This window comes from Buteo buteo, chromosome 10 (assembly GCF_964188355.1).
Source record: "Buteo buteo chromosome 10, bButBut1.hap1.1, whole genome shotgun sequence".
In the NCBI taxonomy this organism is placed as follows: Eukaryota; Metazoa; Chordata; class Aves; order Accipitriformes; family Accipitridae; genus Buteo; species Buteo buteo.
The window spans coordinates 31689114-31702049 of record NC_134180.1 but is presented as its reverse complement, the minus strand read 5'-3'; the positions used below and the strand labels follow the sequence as shown (position 1 = coordinate 31702049).

The 12936-nt window shown below is 39.2% G+C and overlaps 1 protein-coding gene across 1 annotated transcript in view; it reads left to right on the top strand.

The window, feature by feature from the left end:
- The window catches only part of ST6GALNAC3 (ST6 N-acetylgalactosaminide alpha-2,6-sialyltransferase 3), a 224806-nt gene that overhangs the window by 107085 nt on the left and 104785 nt on the right, over positions 1–12936 (top strand). The gene's annotated exons all lie outside the window — the stretch shown is intronic.

The window sequence follows — 12936 nt, the reverse complement described above, 5'->3', positions numbered from 1 at the left end:
GGGTTTACTTGATTTTTCTGAAACTATTACATTAACACTTGGTAGGTATTTTAAAGCCAGGTATGTACTTTCAGTCTGTATTGTAGAATGTTTTGGCCTGTATCTGCTTTGTGAAATACTTGCTGTGCGATGAAAATACTTGTGTGACAAAATTAGATTTTACAGGGACTCCTGCTTTAAACTGTCTTAGTTGGCAAAATATCTAATGACATTGGTTTTTTTGGTGGTAGTGCTGCTTCCCCAGACTCTTCTCTCTCTCTCTCTCTCTCTCTCTCTCTGTGTGTACTATTTATGAGAGACACAAACTTGCAAAATAAGCTAATATAAAAAAATAAATTCTTTCTAAAAGTTGTTTCTGATCAGTTATAGCACTGCCAGTCATGAGAAATACTATCAGGCTTCCACTTACTGTTACTCACTTTTCTTTATAACATTTCAATTCTTGTATTCACAAATGAAATTCATTCACATAACAACTTTTATAGAGAATGAAAATACTTTACCACTTCATGATATTCAGTCCTATAAGTGTATTGGACAAGTTCATTATTATTTTACCTTGAGAGTGTTAAATATGAAAACCGGAATGAGAGAGGGTTATAGTTTTTAGGAGCCAGCTTCTTTTAAACTTCTGTATCTTTTAATTGTTGTCCATGTAAGAGGCAGTGCTGAGTATATTGGAGGCCAAAGTATGTTATCTACAGAGCAGCAAAAGGACAAGCACCTGGAAGGAAATCTGTTTGAGTTAGGGTGTGAATCCTAGTCCCAGTGAAATGAATGGGAGCCGCTCTTGAGTTCAAAAGGGCTAAGGCTCTATCCAGCATATCTTAAATACAAAAGGACCAGGAACCCACTAAAAATGAGAGGGCAGTGTGTTCTGCGTGTCCCTGGGTTATTGCCACAGCGGCAGGCATGGAATCTGAATGAGGTAGAGCTGCCATGGTCACTTGATCACTATCAGTCTGAACTGATAACTGGAGAGGAGAGGAGCATGCTAATCCATTTTTATTCACCATTGCCTTCATCAGAGGTTAGATGTAGCTTGTGGGAGCCTTAATTCATTCTTAAATTTGCTAACACGCTTGGAAGTTCTAACAGTAAATGGAAATGAATGTCCTGAAAGTTGGTGACCAGTATAGATTAGTAAGACATTTGTCTCAATTTAGCTTAGGTCATGAAGGACTCCTTAAACTTAGTAACTTTAATTGTTTTCCTCCTTGTATTTGCAGATTACATTAATATTTGCTAATTAAAATGATAATGAAGAAACTGAACATGCCTTGCTAATTGTGAATGCACTATCTTCTGACTTAATTATTCCCTGTGCAAGGGAAGTTTTATTGTGTTGCCCATGTGAAAAGCTTTTACACAGCTTGTGTTCCTCACACCCATAGCTTTCTCAGACTACAATTTTTATAACACAGATTGCTTTATAAAATAAATGTTTGTATACTATTTGTATTAAAATGGCCAGCAGTTCTCAATTGTTCATAGAGATTAAAACTACAGATCTCTCACTTCTACTTAAGTGCCAAATACATTGAATTTCTGCTCATTTCATAGAATTAAGATCTTATTTTCAAGTTTTTTATGCTGCTGTGGTATGTAAGATAAGCAGAAGGCCCAGACTGTGAGTGCAGCTAATGCCCTAAACAGTTGTGGCCAAGGTTTTTGCAAAATGGGACACATGCCATCTCATTAATGGGCAAGGACTGAAAGGTGAGGAAACTATACCATAATAAATTATCAGAAAATTATGTGATGGAAGGGAAGATAGGAAAGAAGGCTTTTAAAGACATGAATTTTGACTTTCTCTTTTATTGAGAGAATTTTTGCTCAGCTGTTGAATGTGTTCATAGTCTTCTAGAGTGTCCTTTGAAGCCTGTCACCCCACTACGTGTCTCCTGCTGTCTGATAGCACTCCTTCCTGTTACTCAGCCACTTCCAACATCCTTGCCCATCTTTTCTTCACATTTGTTCTGTGTTCTCCTTTACCTGTTGCTCTCAGGCTCCACTCTGAGGCCTGGGTGCATGCAGCATGCCAGGGGTCTCTAATCCTAGTTTCTCAGAGTACTTAAATAGTACATAGACAAGGTCAATAAAACAGAGTAATTAGAGTAATTTACCACCAACCCAGTCAGTCTTCTGATGTGACAGGGAAGCTAGAAGATCTAGATGAACTACTATTCTGCCTCTCCTGTCCCTCCCTTGCATGCATACTTTCTGAGGAAAAAGGAAAAAACCCCAAGACTTTAATCCATAGGGAAAAAAGTTGAAGTTAGGAGGAGCTGATTTCTTTTGGGGTAAGGCTGAGTGGGGTGAGACTTGAAAATGTTATGAGATGATGGAAAATCAATCACATGGTGGTTAAGACTAGTGATCAATGATTTGAATTAAAGATGATCAGGAAATATGGTGATATGTGTAGCGTTCACTACATATCAAGGTGCCACGCTTAGATCACTGGTCGGCCCGGAGCAGGGAAAGAGACAGCTAACACACACAGTGTGAACGCCAGCTTCCGCCTTTTATTGCGCAGTTAATTCCTTTTATACTAACAAGGGGAGGCGGGACTACAGGTACATCACAAGGCTGCGACTAACCCTCTAACTTTCCGTGACATCGCGAGATCTTCCGAATGCCGAACCCTACAGATATGGACATCTGTGTTTATCTCAAGTAAAAAACAGTGATGCATATATTATTAGCTATGATCAGAATAATGCTGTAAAGACATATTTCAATGGTGTTGTGTATTTGACTTGACAGGATAATACTATGGAATTTTTATTATTAAAAAGTCTGAAAAAATTTTAAGATTACTATAACTAGATTGTATGGAGGTATTTAATATAAAATGCAGAGAGACACATAACTTAATCCCTAATTAAGGCCGTACATAATACAGGGTTGTTGCTATGGTTTCCTTGATTTGTAGCTATAGCAACAGCTTTGGAAAAACTGACTTTATGTACAGTAAACATACTATATTTGAAATATAAATAGATGTGAAGTGTTGAACTATACTGGCCCATTATGTCTAGCCATATTTTAGTTTGACTTTTGAGATATTTCTGAAATGATTCTTTGCCTAGAAAATTTGTGTATAGTGCCCACCCTCCCTCCCCTCCAGAGAAGAGGATCCCTTAGTAGTCCTCCACAATGTGATCTCTTTTCCCTTTTCAATGTCCACATCTAAGGGGACTCCCTGAGATTTGCAAGAGACTATGGCTGCCTGTTTTGCAATATTGCTCTCTTGCTCAAGTACATGAATTTTGACCTTTCAGTGAAAAGGAGGTGTATGGGCAAGATGACCTTTCTGTCCCTTATTTTCTCCACTTTGTACCTATGGATTTTTAGTGATAGGTCCCATGAAATCCATCTTTACGAAATGTCACGCCTGTCACATGTTAGTTACTTTTATCCTATTCCTGGTATTTTTTTCATAGAAAATATTACTTTGGTACAACTCCACGGTGGTTACCTAATTGAAACCTACTGTCATTTGAGTAAACTTCACCCCAAACCCCAAGGTGATGTAATGAGTCTTCTTGTGTTTCAAAAATGGGCAAGCAGATAAAAAGAAGCAGGTATAGAAAATATAACCTTCCTGCTTCTTTCATACTACTCCTACTCTACAAAGAGTTCTGGCAAAATTAATGAACATCATGTATTTAAATTGCAGCATTATGACATCAATTTAAAACCCATTAGCAGTTTGAAACTTTATGCTAGGCAAGTCTAATAGTGTTCTTGGATATTTGATTGTGCTTCCTGAAAGGTGAATATTGAATAGATTTTTACTGTACTGTCAGTATTAAACTAATATAGCATTTTCTTACATACGTAAAATCTGAAATATAGCTGCAATAACACTTGAAACATAATTATAAGAAGTATATTCAAGTACTGTACAAAGATTAAAACTGTTCTTGGAAAAGGGTAAGTTCTGAGATGACCTAAAATCCCTACATTAAACTGCAACTGTGAGATCTAATGGCTTCATCTAAAATGAATTCTGAGGGAGAGAAGAGCTTTTGTGTCATGAACGTTGAAGAATCTCACAGTATAGTGATGAGCACTAAATAAAAGGAACATGCATTGCAGCAGTTAATTTTTTAAAAAATATACTGTATTGTAACTGAAAAACTCATCAATTCTGTGTTGATATTGAAGAAATAAATTTGGATCATATTATCACATACCATTTTGTCCTGTAACCTGAACAAACTAGTATACAAGCATTAACTGCTTGCCAGTTGTGGCACACACAGCCACAGATATGTGTGAACATACAGCCTAAGTCTAGTTTCTTCTTTTTTTTTTCTTTTTTTTTTTCCCAGAAGTTCTGTGGTAGAACTCAGCTGAAATGAGTGGAGGTTTCTACAAATGAAATATCCCAGATATGAATAAAAATAGGAGGAGGCTACAGACCTTATGCATATTTGTGTAGTCTTTTTTTTTTAACAAAGTTATTGCATTAAAAAACAACAGCACTGGAAGTATAGAAGAAAACTAACGTAACATGCAGAAATGTGATGTGTTATCTGACTGTAAGATAAGGCATATACCATTTCAACAATAGCAAAATCGTAGTTGTCAAACATGTTAGGAGTAATCATAGAAAGGACCCGTACCAATCATGAGAGACCACGTTCTTATAAAACTTGAATAACTAAATTTAAAAATGCACAAAGAAAGCCAAGAATGTGATGGATGTTTTAATATTAGTTTCTTTCCAGATAAGGGAAGTAAGAAAAAATCAAAACAGGACTGACATTTTTATATGAAATACTAAAAATAAGTAAACCTAGTGATGAACCTGGGAAGGTTTACGTTTTCCCCCTGTTAGTGATGGGTGCAGAATGACACTTTCTATGAAGAGAAAGTTGGACAATAGTACAGGGCTTCATATCAAAAGAGAGGGTACGAGTCTGTGAACTTGCATGGTGTATTCAGCTGTTTGTTTCATGCTCTTGCTGGGAAGAACTGGGTCCTAGAGAGACTAAAAAGCTATGTCAGCTGGAACTCACTGTGGCAGAAAGTTGCTTTAGTATTTAATTTCTGACACATTCATGACTTCTATCCTGTCTTTTCCTTTGGGATCTTATTCATTGTTACAGCTTAAGAATTGATAGGATATTTTGTTAAGAAAAGGTCATCTGTTTCATAGTCATTTATCATAGAATCATAGAATGGTTTGGGTTGGAAGGGACCTTAAAGATCATCTAGTTCCAACCCCCCCTGCAATGGGCAGGGACACCTTCCACTAGACCAGGTTGCTCAAAGCCCCATCCACCCTGGCCTTGAACACTTCCAGGGATGGGGCAGCCACAGCCTCTCTGGGCAACCTGTTCCACTGCCTCACCACCCTCACAGTCAAGAGTGTCTTCCTTACCTCTAATCAAAATCTACCCTCTTCCAGTTTAAAGCCATTACCCCCTGTCCTGTCACCACATGCCCTTGTAAAAAGTCTCTCTGGTTTTCTTGTGGGCCCCCTTTAGGTACTGGAAGGCTGCTCTAAGGTCTCCCTGGAGCCTTCTCTTCTCCAGGCTGAACAACGCCAACTCTCTTAGCCTGTCTTCATAGGAGAGGTTCTTCAGCCCTCTGATCATCTTTGTGGCCCTCCTCTGGACTTGCTCCAACAGGTCCGTGTTATTTTTATGCTGGAGGCCCCAGAGCTGAACGCAGTACTCCAGGTGGGGTCTCCCGAGAGAGGAACAGAGGGGGAGAGTCACTTCCCTTGACCTGCTGGTCACACTTCTTTTGATGCAGCCCAGGATATGGTTGGCTTTCTGGGCTGCAAACGCACATTGCTAGGTCATGTTTAGCTTCTTGTGAACCAACGCTCCCAAGTCCTTCTCCATGGGGCTGCTCTCAACCCACTCGCCACCCAGCCTGTATTTGTGCTTAGGATTGCCCCGACCTATGTGCAGGAGCTTGCATTTGGCATTGTTGAACTTCATGAGGCTCACACAGGCCCACCTCTCAAGGTCCCTCTGGACGGCACCCTTTCCCTCCAGTGCGTCAACTGCACCACACAGCTTGGTGTCCTCAGCCAACTTGCTGAGGGTGCACTGAATCCCACTGTCCGTGTCATCGACAAAGATGTTAAACATTTATGTTAAATCATTTATATCCCTTCTAAGACACAATTTTATATTAATTGCTCAGTTACATCATTTCAGCCTTAGTAATCATGTAATAATAATAATCGTAATAATAATGGAAGTAAAAATAAACATGACATATATCCTTCTGAATATTTTTCTGCTTCTGCTATGTAAATTTTCAGGAACAACTTTTCTTGGAAGTATTACAGAAGGATTGGCTACATAACATTTTTAATGACAATGGCATTGCTTGTTACACTTCTGAGAGAGATTTGTATGGTGGGTTGTTGGTTACTGTCCCCCCACCCCTCTGTGTTTGCTTACCATACCAGAGTTCCCATTCCTGCCTCTGGGAGCCATAGGCACACACTTGAAAATAAAATTCCTGCCAAAGACTTTAACCACCAAATGAGCAACTCCAGGAGCACATCTTATATTACAGAAATAGACCTCACTAAACAAATTATCACCATAATCCCCGCTGCCCTCTTCCTCTTTCTAACCCCCTTTTTACCTGGGAGAAGAGAACTGTCAGAATAAGCTGCAAGGTCCACTTGAAACTACTGAGGCTGTGGTGAACCTACAGGAGAGAAGGGAGCACAGATGATGTGTGTCCTCAGTAGAGTAAATCCTGCCAGCTCAGCCTTTTTCCTTCTGTATATATGGAATTAGCTTAGGTTTTTAAAGCTGCCACAACTCTGATGGTGTCTCATGAGGAAAAAGTCAAGTGCCAGGATAAATATATCAAGTATTCTATACAAAGGAATTAAATCTGCTCCACACAGAGCCTGAATGTGATGAGTCAAGCAGTGCTGCCTGTGTGGCAGCTCTGCTTTTTTAAAAAAAAGACTAAGGGACTTGAGAAGAGATTACTATCAGCCAGTGAGCTGTGCCATCAAAAGTCAATCCCTATAGAATCTGGGCTGGTAGAAATAAATGTCTATGATGCACAGTCATGGGCTGGATTGATCTGTTGAACAGAGCTTACAGGTTATACTGGAAAAGGTGCCTGGTGTCATAGGTTTGCCATCCACCTTGTTTATGTGTAATTTTCAGAGATTTCTCCCACCTCCTTGAGGATTTTTTTACTGCTAGCAAAGGGGAGGTTTATGTTAGATAATATTAGACTCCATACAAGAAGGTGCCAGTTGTGTTTTCCATGTGAGAAGTGTGAACAATGCCTCTCCAAATGGGAGATGGAACACTGTGAAAATTGACTTGACAGCATTTGGAAAACAGAGACAAACCTAAGTTTTGCAGTTAGCCAGCTTGACAGACAAGCTTCTATTGGTAATTTTTTTTTTTTTTTTAGTTAAATGACAGGTGGACCAGACAAAGTGAATGGAGTATTCTTTGAACTGGTAAAGAAAAGAGCAGAGGGGTTTGGTGTAATAGCTTCTTGAATGAGACCAAACCACTGGGGAAGATAGGAAAGGTGGGCTTGCTAGTGTAATGAGCAGGTGAGAGTGAGGCTTGTGGTTAAGGGCAGGAAGGAGGAACATACTGCTCTTACTCTGGATGAAAACTGAATTCTTTTACCATGATGTGATTTTAGCTTTTGTTAATAATAGTTGCTAAAGGAAGGATGGGCTGGTTTGCTTTAATAGCAAGCAAGGTGTTGTCTTGGTGTTCCATTTCATCAGTTGGGAGAGTAGTGCCTTACCACTTACTCACTGAATATCCTCACTATTGCTGTTTAAAAATTAACATGCCTCCATTGTAAGAAGTTCAGTGTCACCCTTTGGAGTTTATACCTGGAGTCTATTTCTCATGGCGATTCAAGGTATCTTTTGTAGCAAAGTGTTGCTAGTTTTGGATGCAGTGATGAGGGCTAAGGTACGCTTTGTACTGGTGTATAAAATACACCACAGAGTAAAAAGGGTCAGTGAAAATGGAATTTTGCCTGTATAATTGTTTCTAGACAAGGGGTTTCTGCTGGCTACGGCAATCAGCGATTTTAGCTCTTTGAGCTCTTGCCCAGCATAGCTATTCTGGCAGAGATGCGCAGCACTGAGCTGACCCGAGGCTATTAATACTTCCCTGCAGGGAAGCAGCGTGCCAGCCACACATACATAGTCACACATACGTGCATGGGTGCGCATGTAAACACAGCAGCTAGAACTTGCTCAAGAGACAGACTCCTAACACTGACAATCATGCCAATTACTAGTTAGTTTTAAAGCCACAGCCATCTTCCTTGAAAGTCTTTGCTTTCCAAGTTTGCTCCCATGGCCATCTGTCATAGCTTGCATTTGGCAGCTTCAGGTTCTGCTGCAAAACTCTGTGGATTGAATACATAGTTTTGTCCTTTTTATTGTTCTCTGAGTCGGTGGAAACTTTCTATCACATGAGCCTTTTCCCTTAGGCTTTTTGTTATATTAAAATGTGAACCTTAGATGCATTTTTGAGCTGTTAATCTGTGCTATCTGCTCTCAGATCAGGCTGGAACAGGTGGACTGGTGTAACTGCTGCATAGAGAGAAATGAGCTCAGAGACCCTCTTAGAGCAGATGCAGATTGCACCAGCAATAATTGCTTTTCTGGGGATAGTCTCTCTTGTCTGGCTGAATACATTAAGCCATACTACCAATTATATGTTATTTGGTCTGTAAAAGGGCCTGTATGACTGTCATATCAAAAACCGCATGCCCCTTACTGGCGTTACTATGCTGGCAGTGTGTGCATCTTATAGCTCTACTTGATAGAGTTACATTATCTGTAACAAGGAGCTATATTTTCTGTGGGTGTAGCTGTAAATTTTGTCTACTCATTATAAATAATTTTTGAACTATCTCTAAACCAATAGGTGATATTACCACCAACGTTGAAAAGTTCATGGTAAATTGTGTCCATGGGACTGCACCCTAAAATGACAGCCAATTCAGTCTGTGGGGTGTGGGGGAGAAAATTATGTTCTGTGTTATTTGCAGTATTTCTTTCCTCCATCTTTATTTTTCCTTCTCTCCATTTGATATATTTTTCATATTCAGCTAGTCAGAGATTACAGTAATCTGTTGTTTCCTGTCACTCAGAAAAGCAGTTGGCATGCCCATTAGATGAATAAATACAGTGTTAAACGAAATTCCCAAAACGAGTTACTAGAGTGATTTTGGGATTGTCCACTTAATAACAACAATTTATCCTCCATTTTTATCCCCAACCCCAGGGGTGCACTTTACTGCCTTTGCCTTGTTCATACCAGTCAAGTCCTCTTTTCTGCAAGTAATAGCATCATTTTCGAAGTACAACTTCCTGAATTTGTCTTTAAGAGTCTTTTGTAATTAGGACCCAGAGTTTTGGATTTGAAATTGATGGAAATGCCACAGGTCTTAGATCAATATTTCTCCAGGGGACAGAACCTGCTTGCACCAGTTAGAGACTGCAAAGAATGCTCAAGGGCCTCATATTAATATTACACCAGCCAAAGTGCAATTTGGTTTGGCTTGATTTTCCTGGTTCTAGTTCAGTGATGCTACCATGCTCCCTCCCTTCTGCCTTTTTGAGTACTGGTCCCTGGGATTCATGTTTGTAAAGAGAAGATATAATTTCTGGAGTGCATCAAGTTGAAAAAGTATTTTTCTAAGCTTTTCTTCTGATGCCTTCAGACTCCTGTGAAATGCTTGACTGCATGCACAAGAGTCACCCCAAAGTAGTGCCAGAGCAATACACTGAAAGTATACATCAGCACTGGCAAATATCCTACAATAGAAATTAAACACCAAGGTGAAGGATAAAGTTTGGCCTTTAGGTAAAACCAATAATCCTATATCTGATGACATACAGTATATTATGGAATTGATCAATGACTGACAATTTTGTTCTCAGGTGTTTTTTGTGTAATTAATTTTATTGATTTATTAACATTGTCTAGTTTACAATACAGTTTCTCCTATCATGTAGAAGATTTGTAATATCTATCCTATTTCCTGGTAGCTCTTCCATTTTAGATCCAGTGCATGTTGTCCAAAACTGCTGTTTTTTTTCTTCAGCCTCCTCTCCAATTTGGCTTGCCCTTCACTGCCCAGAATTTCTTTCACTAGATCATCGGATTACCTCTTCTCCAAAAAATATACTACCATTTAGGACAGCTTTGAAGGCATAGCTTGGAGATTTAGGAGATGAGAGGCTGTTCTCAGGACAGCTACTGCTGCATTCTGCAGAAGGTTTGGTTCCTGAATGGATTCAAGATGTAGCCCTAAGATGATGCATTATATTGATCCAGTCTTCTGGTGACAGGTTTTGGAAAAGCAACTGGAAATAGATTTCAAACCAGAAGAACCTATGGCAAAATTGTGTCTCAGGTCAGAGGTCACGTACATTTTTAAGTTTCTTCCTGATGTCTTTTTACAAGCATGACTTTTTTCTTAGATGGAGTGAGTCCCTAAAAAGTTTATTTGCAGCCATGCCAGTGTCTCCCAAAAGCTAAGTACAGGCACTTTTCAGTGTTTTTGAGGCTAAATAGGCTCTCTAGTTAGAAGCCAGAGAAATGTAGTTTTCTCAGACTCATAGTAGATTGTGTTCCTTCATTAATCCTCTCAATGGCAGACCTTCAGGGAGTCCCACAGGAGAGTGCCTTGGAGGTAGACAGACCATCCTGTAGGATTCCCCATTCAGGTGAGTCCATTCTGGAGCTGTCCTATTCATTTCTGCTCCACTTGGTCCTTGGTGTTGGACACACCTTGTCATCACCAGTATCAGTGACAACTGATGGAGCTGATAACATTACTGTAAGGCAAATGATGATGATTAGTGTTGATCTTTTAGTCAGAAGAGAATGAGCAGAGGAACAGGCTGGAACTCTTACGAACTAGCCTCAGTTTCTGTCCTGCTGCTGGCATAGACCAAAGTACTCTTTACAGCTTTAGGTTCATCGTGTTTGTAAAGGATTCATGTTTATAAAGAACAAGTAACACTTTTGGATCAAGTCACTTCTGGTCATGTTCAAAAAGTAAAACGGGGGCAGTCAGATTGACTGCCATAAAATGATTGGGGATCTACTATCCCTGATAGATTATCACTTATTACCATTGTATTACAGCCAGAACTTTATTGTCAGAACAATAACAACAACAATAATCTTTGCACTACACTAATGCTTTATTCTGATTGACAAAGGATGAGGCAATCCAGCTACTGTGACAGCAGTGTTGGCACATATTATATAATGATATATAGCATCTTCCATAGGCTGCCATTAATTTCTGCACGAATTCTGTCTGTCTTTGATAAGCATGTGTAACTCCTAATAAATTATTTTGGAGCTGAGCACAAGAATAAAGGAGAAATGGACTTTTGTAGGTATGGAGGCTGGTGATAGCTGAAAATGAGAAGGCAAAACTGACAGATAATTGTAGATGAGAAGTCATTTTCAAGCAATGGATGGGGGTGATATTGTTTCCTGCTTAAAATGAGTTGCCATCTCTGCTGGCCGCAGAGCGAGGTAAATTCTGTCGTGAAATCTAAAACATTTGTTATGTTCAAGCTGTTGATAATCACATAGGAACCAGCATTGTGGAGCTCCCTCCACTTGCTCTTAAATGGCTTGCTCCCATTCTGGTGGGTGTTATCCACTCTTCATTTCCTGGGGAAGAAATGGCCTTCTGTGAGGTCGTTTATCTGAATAGTGCAGAAATCGTTTTCTGCAAACCTAACTATTATCATAACAGAATCCTTAAAAAAAAATTACAGTGACACTCTGAGGTTTCTGAGATTAGTGTCTTCCTTTAAGGCCTTTATTTCCTCTGGTATTACTTCCAGTCCTGTTCACTGAAACTACAGTGCATGTCTACCACGAATAGCATGAATAATGCATATATTTTTCTTCTAGTTTCAGTGTGTGCTAAATAGTTGCATATAAAAAAAATAAAATCTAGAGCTGAAAAAAACCAATTTGGCTGCTCATCTCCCTGCTAGTATGTGATTGACCCATATTCCACATTAACTCAGGTTTTAACCTGTCTGCTTTTATATTTACAGTTCTTGGGTCTTTGCCCACTTCTCTTGGAAGATCATGCAGTGGACTAATAGCTCACCACTTCAGTTTTTCCTCAGACTGAGATATGGGAAATATTACAGCTGTTTATATTTCTTTATTTCCTGCTTCTTTAAAGATCTTAAATATTTCCACTTCTCATTCTCTTCTTTCTTCCAGTGTATATAGACACTTGAAGTTCCACCTTTATCACCAAGTTATCAAGCAAAACTCTTCCTTATTTTTCCTAATTAATCCACAGCAAAAGCCTACCCCCTCCTCACTTCTTGCTATTTCAGTTTCCTAGAACTTGGCATGGGATTCAGCTGTAATGGAAGAAAGGAGATGACATAACATTACCTCTGCTTCTAGATATCAAATTACCTGGGATTTATTTTTCCTATAATGTCCTGGATGTTTTTTCATGAGATGAATCACGTCATGCTTTCCCAAGAAGATGCCCAGCTTGTTACTTTCTTCATGCTTTTCAGCTCTTCCTGCAAATACCGTTTATTTTCTTCTGAAGATTGTTTGTAAAGATAAGGCAGATTTAATGAGGAGAAGATCACAAAGATGTGTGTTGTATGAGGCCAATTAAAAAAGGTTTAGAACTAAAAGGCAAAGTGATGTTTTTGTTGGTTTGGTTGGTTGCTTGTGTTTTGGTTTGTGGTTGGTGGGTTGGTTTTTTTTTGTTTCAGTCCACATGAGAAATGTTACAGTGGTTTGAGTTATTCTTGGAAATAGGATTTTTGGCCATTGTTTTTTCCATTCAGTCTGTGGTAGTGTTCTTGCAGTTTAAATGTGTTTGTTCATTAGAGGAACAGCTTTCATAATGGCATGTGCCAAATCTGGT